Source organism: Mercenaria mercenaria, chromosome 1 (genome assembly GCF_021730395.1).
Source record: "Mercenaria mercenaria strain notata chromosome 1, MADL_Memer_1, whole genome shotgun sequence".
Classification (NCBI taxonomy): Eukaryota; Metazoa; Mollusca; class Bivalvia; order Venerida; family Veneridae; genus Mercenaria; species Mercenaria mercenaria.
The window spans coordinates 120718621-120724276 of NC_069361.1; the positions used below are offsets into that span (position 1 = coordinate 120718621).

At 31.0% G+C, this 5656-nt stretch overlaps 1 long non-coding RNA gene across 1 annotated transcript; it reads right to left on the minus strand.

The window, feature by feature from the left end:
- Nucleotides 1-2540: 2540 nt before the first annotated feature.
- Nucleotides 2541-5414, minus strand: LOC128555387 (uncharacterized). The gene is made up of 3 exons (XR_008370028.1): nucleotides 4112-5414; nucleotides 3479-3539; nucleotides 2541-2973 (listed from the first exon to the last, which is right to left on the minus strand). It is a non-coding gene; the product is annotated as an uncharacterized LOC128555387 (long non-coding RNA).
- Between the last annotated feature and the right edge of the window lie 242 nt (nucleotides 5415-5656).

Consider the following 5656-nt stretch of genomic DNA (forward strand, 5'->3'; position numbering starts at 1 on the left):
CTTTCAACATTTTCACAGTTTTAGAAGCAACAATTTTATAAATACCCCGTTTTAAGATTTTACATTATCTTTAAAAATTGGTCTGCATGTATATTTTTCAACTTCTAATAGAAAAAAATGTGCACGCATCTGAATATAATACGTGTATGGATTCAGCAGAGCTATGATACCCATTTCAATTTAAGGAGGAATTTTAGTGGGTCATTCATATTTGAGCTTTTTACAGAAATTTGAAAATTGACAAAAAATGAGTTTTCAGCAAACTCATTTATGCCTAAATTAGAGAATAACCTGAAATAATATTACATTGCCAGATACAGAATTGTTGCAAAACACAAGTATTTCATGTAAAATCATTTTACAAAGTTATACTGTCCAACACTTTGTCTAGAAATTAAGGAGAATGTTCCGTTACCATGGCAACGTACAAGAAAATTATAATTCAGAACTTTTTAAAGCACTTTCTGTATCAATTTTGTATTCTATGAAACAAGAAAGGTTCATCTGCAAACTGTCAATGCATCTAACGCACCTGAAGCACATTCTTGGCAGAATTAAGAAAGATACAACCATAATAATGATCTATGAAACTTAAAGCATTGTCATAAGGTCAGTTCTCAACAACCTTGTATGCACTTTTCTTTCTTTTGGGTAAACTAATTTTGAGTTTCAAAGCAGTTGGAAATACTCATAATCAACTGATACTGGCCTTTAAGGTATTGTATGGTTACTAATCATGACTGTCCAACTTTTTTTTTCAAGTTGCCATGGTTACAACATTAATTTTGCATTTAAAAACAGGGATCATCCTAGGTCAAAATTTTAGGGAGAAGTGACTTCTCCCTCCACAGAATTTAGGGAGAAATCGAGGAATTTAAGGAGAAGATTCGGCATAAAAATATCTATGTGTGTTTGTGTAAAGACAGCTAGTGTCCTTTCACCTTTGGAAATAATTTTGTTGCCATGGAAACAAATAGTAGTAAAAGCAAAATCATGTCTACTTCGCCATTTGATTTAATATATACATTTTAAATACAATTCAAAATTATGAACAAATAACAGTGTAATCCAAGACTGAAAAACATCATTATATTTAAAAATAATACAGTATGTTCATGTAATAACAATCATGATGTACATTCTTCCTTTAACAGTCAAATTAAATCAAATTATCTACAGAACAGTTTAGTAAATATTTTGCTAGATACAACTTTAAATGAGCCGCGCCATGAGAAAACCAACATAGTGTGTTTGCGACCAGCATGGATCCATACCAGCCTGTGCATCAGCGCAGTCTGGTCAGGATCCATGCTGTTCACTAACAGTTTCTCTAATTGCAATATGCTTTGAAAGCGAACAGGATTGATCCTGACCAGACTGCGCTGGCTGTTCTGGATCTATGCTGGTCGTAAAGCCACTATGTTGGTTTTCTCATGGCGCGGCTCAAATGTATTTAATTCTTTCAAACTATCAAGACAATGGCTAGACTTTTAACAGATAGCTATAGATAATGTAGATTTAAGACTTTACTAAATTTCTTCAGAAAAACCCTGATCATGCACATTCCAGTGCCAGTAAATACTCAGTTAATACAAACTGCAGTTGAAGACATATCTCCTAATGCTTTTTCCAAAAGTTATCAAAATACACAACTAAATCTACTTTATTTATTAAAGTAAATACATGCTGGTAAAATAGGATGTTATATGCCTTGTATATCTTAGAACATGTAGAATGAAACCTGTTTTACAGATGACAATTTTACTGGATTTCTGAAGATTAATAGATGTTGTTACATGAATTAGGTCTTAAATTAGTCAGAAAGTCAGCTAGAAACTCAGATGTTCTCTTTAATCATTGGCCAATTAGTATATATGGGCTTAAGTTATTACCTAACACAATATAGGTAACTTTACAAATGTATGAATTTTCATTAAAATCTGCATTGCAACATTCTTAAAAAATAAATTTCATCAGAAGATATGATTTTATGATACAGGCTTAAGAGGGAAAAGAATTGTAATATTTCAACAGTCTCACAAAATCAAGTATACTAATTCAGCCATTGTTTTGCTATATTTTCTCAGTATTTTTAAAATATTTAAAAAATCTTTATGAAATAAAATTATCTATGGTAGAAAAAAAAACAATTAGATCTGCATATGCTTGAGTAATAAGCCTTCATGTATAATTATGCTATAAATTGGTAACCAAATCTGATGAGAACTGCAAAACATGTGCTTTTTTACAGATATTCAAAGACTGTCATGTCTTTATTCCATTTAGATATGTTCAAGTGCATCTTTTTCAAAATACATTAAATTTCATCAAATCTAAATACAACAAATTTAATGTTATACATGCAAAAGTAATCAAACAGTATCAGATTTTTTAAAATTTTAATATAAAGTCAAGAATAAAGACATTTTTCAATTACATGGCCTTTGGTTAAACAACTATCAACATTTTTAAGAAATGACATTCTATTTTTTTCCCATAAATCTGAAAAAGAAACATTAATGCAAACAACATCTTCAGGGTGTCCAGTGTGAGTTCTTCTATTTATGTCAAAGGCACCAATCATTATTATGGTCTGTGGCAATCCAAAAAGGGACAGATCTTCACTATTTAGATGTCCATAACTTATTCCAAAAAGACTCATTGATGATTCCCCACTTTCAGCCTCTCTATTTGGAAAACACACACACTATTTTCATAAACATTTTGCCTTCACAATGACATACTGCATTTCAAACTTGTGTCCTCAACTATAGAGATGAAATGTCATCTTGTCAACACTTAACTACCTGGATCAGACAGTTATGTCACAGACTGCACATTTGCAAGTTATAAGAAGTCTTTTTAGCAGTCTTTGTTATTTTTATTTGATACAGAATCTTGAGAAGGCTGGCTCTTCAGGTGATACCAGAGGTCTTCTGACTGCATTTACTTTTACCATGATTGTAGCTGTCACTGAAAAATAGAGATGTGAGAGAATAACAATCTGAATGTCTTTCATTTGACTATGGGTGGTGGTGGGATGGGGATGGGCTCTCCATTTAAACTATTTGTGACATCATGTTATTGGGTAGAACTACTGATCTTCTACAAGCCAGCTGGAGGGTTTCCTTTCAAAAATTTGTAAATGAATAAAAATTACATACACTATTTCAATCATTTAATAAATTTTGTATATTAAGTAAATGTATAATATATACATCTTTCCTTTATTCTTTTAATGAAAACAATTTATCACATAGACCTCTCCCTCCTTGAAATGATTTTAAAAGGAACAATGGTATGAAATACATTAAATACTTTTGACTTTGCTACACTTTGATTAAATTTAAGATACATGAAATTCTAAACAAAGTTCATAAATATTCTGTCAAAAAATAACATTCAATCAAGCATTTATAAAGATCTGAAATCAGACCTGATCAGACACTAAGACAAACTATAAATAAAATGTAGATACCTTCCTTCCTTTTATTCCAATATAAGGATGATGATGATCATTCATTCTTTGAAGAATTAGTCTGGAATAATCACAAATCAAACTAAAATGGTTGTTACTGTTGTTACATTTTGACAGATACAGGATTTCATCCTTTTCAACATTATATGGACCACTTTAAAAGTAAAATCTGTTTATCATACATGTGCAGAGGGTCCTTTTCTGAAAAAGGGTATATTTTAAAATTTCAAAACTTATCAATATTTACAGTCACAATACAAATGTATGTCAATTTAAGTTATATGAAGTCCTACTAGCTATTCTTGTATCATAGACTGAGAGGTCAAGATTTCATACTTGTATGAGTATGGGCATGTGGGGGACTTTATTCTTTATTTAAATACATGTAGGCCTCTGATGTGTAAATATAAATTAAAAAAAACGTAACAACTTTGACACAAACCATTTACATTCAATATGTACTTGTAAAACAGGCATGTGCAGATTAAAACATTCTGACTTATGCGTAGCAATGGATGCAATTAAATGTTTTCATTTTTCAGCATTCAGTGAGTTTTTACTTCAGTAAGTCTATATTTCTACAGGTACTTTGGCAAACACATACACTGTTGCAAATGACTAAATTATGATTACCTCTCTAGAACATCCACTCACTTCATAGTTGTTTGAAACTTTATCATCAAGCAGTCATTTTTAAAAGAAACAACCCACAGCTGAAAAACAAAACAAATAAATTTACAAAAATATATACATTTTGAAATGAAAATATGTCTTTATCTGATTTTTACAAATAACATAAAAAAACATGCTAATGGTCATTTACAACTAAAATCAGGGCTTTTTCCATTATAAATCTCCCTCCAATAAAAGGAGGTAATCCCAAAGAAAACAGTATGTTTCTTCCCAAGTCTGAATATGAAATTCCCAAATGTGTTACCTTATATGGGTGTTTGATGTTTTAAAATGGTTTTGAAAACTTGTATATATCTATATTTAGGTTATTACAACATTTATAGTGTTGCTCAATTACTGAAATATAATCCATGAATATTTTACACAAAAAATATCTTTACATAGATTTTGGTAATTTTGAAATTTCCACATGAGACAATTTCTGAGAGCATTTTCCCAATTCCACTGGTGTTGGTGCATGATATTCCCAAAATGATGGAAAAATGCCTTAATGTTTTATCTTGGTAAAATAATAAGAAATGTCTGTCCAATATTTAAGAAAATAACCTCTGTATGGTCTTGGAATCTGTAGAAGGAAGTGAACACATATTTTGCATAGCTTGAATTTTTTACATGTCATATTAAAACATAAAATATTATGAGACTCACCTGTTTTCATTGAAGTGTTATTCTTTAACACTGATCCTTCAGTCAGTCGATACAAACTTCACTTATGGAAATAAACAGACAGAGGTCAGACTCTGATGTCTATCCACATTTTAGACTCTTTTCTGCCAGAGCATTTTCCCAAACAATGCCGCTATCCAGCAAATTTTAAACGTGGACTTGGTTTGAAGGGACACATCCAAGCATCACACGCCCATTTAGCATAAAATCTCCGACTGTCATTGTATCTATATACTAAAATTTGCAAAATCCGAGTAGAAATCTGAATTCAGCATAATCCAGGAAGTAAACTTAGATAAGCTCTTTGTGATTTCCTAAATGAAGAGCATCAAGGGGAGTTAATAAAAATAGGAAAAGTGCCACAAATCATAAACTTTGGCCCAAATCTACAAGAATGTGTCTGAATGACCCACTACGATTTATGTTTCATTTTGAAATATCATCTTCCCTTTATACAAACAAATATACTTTTCTGCTGAGACCTGTGCACTTTTCAAGATGTAGAGCACAATATAAACATATGTTTTGCTCCATAAATATATTTTTTCTTGCAGATAAAAGTCTAGATCATACAAGAATCAAATAAATTTTTGGAAATATTAGGTATGAAACCTTGTTCATTTGCCTTTAAAATTTGCAAGTACGAAAATAAAGGACACTTTCTAGTACTTTCCAGATAACAAAATAGGCATGCACCCCTACTTTTTTGAAAATTCAGCAAGTTTGGGATTTGCATCCTCGTTTCCATGGTAATCGGGACATATATTGAAAAAAATGAAAAACAGGATTTTCTTAATTTTGCACCCTCGTCAAGTAGAA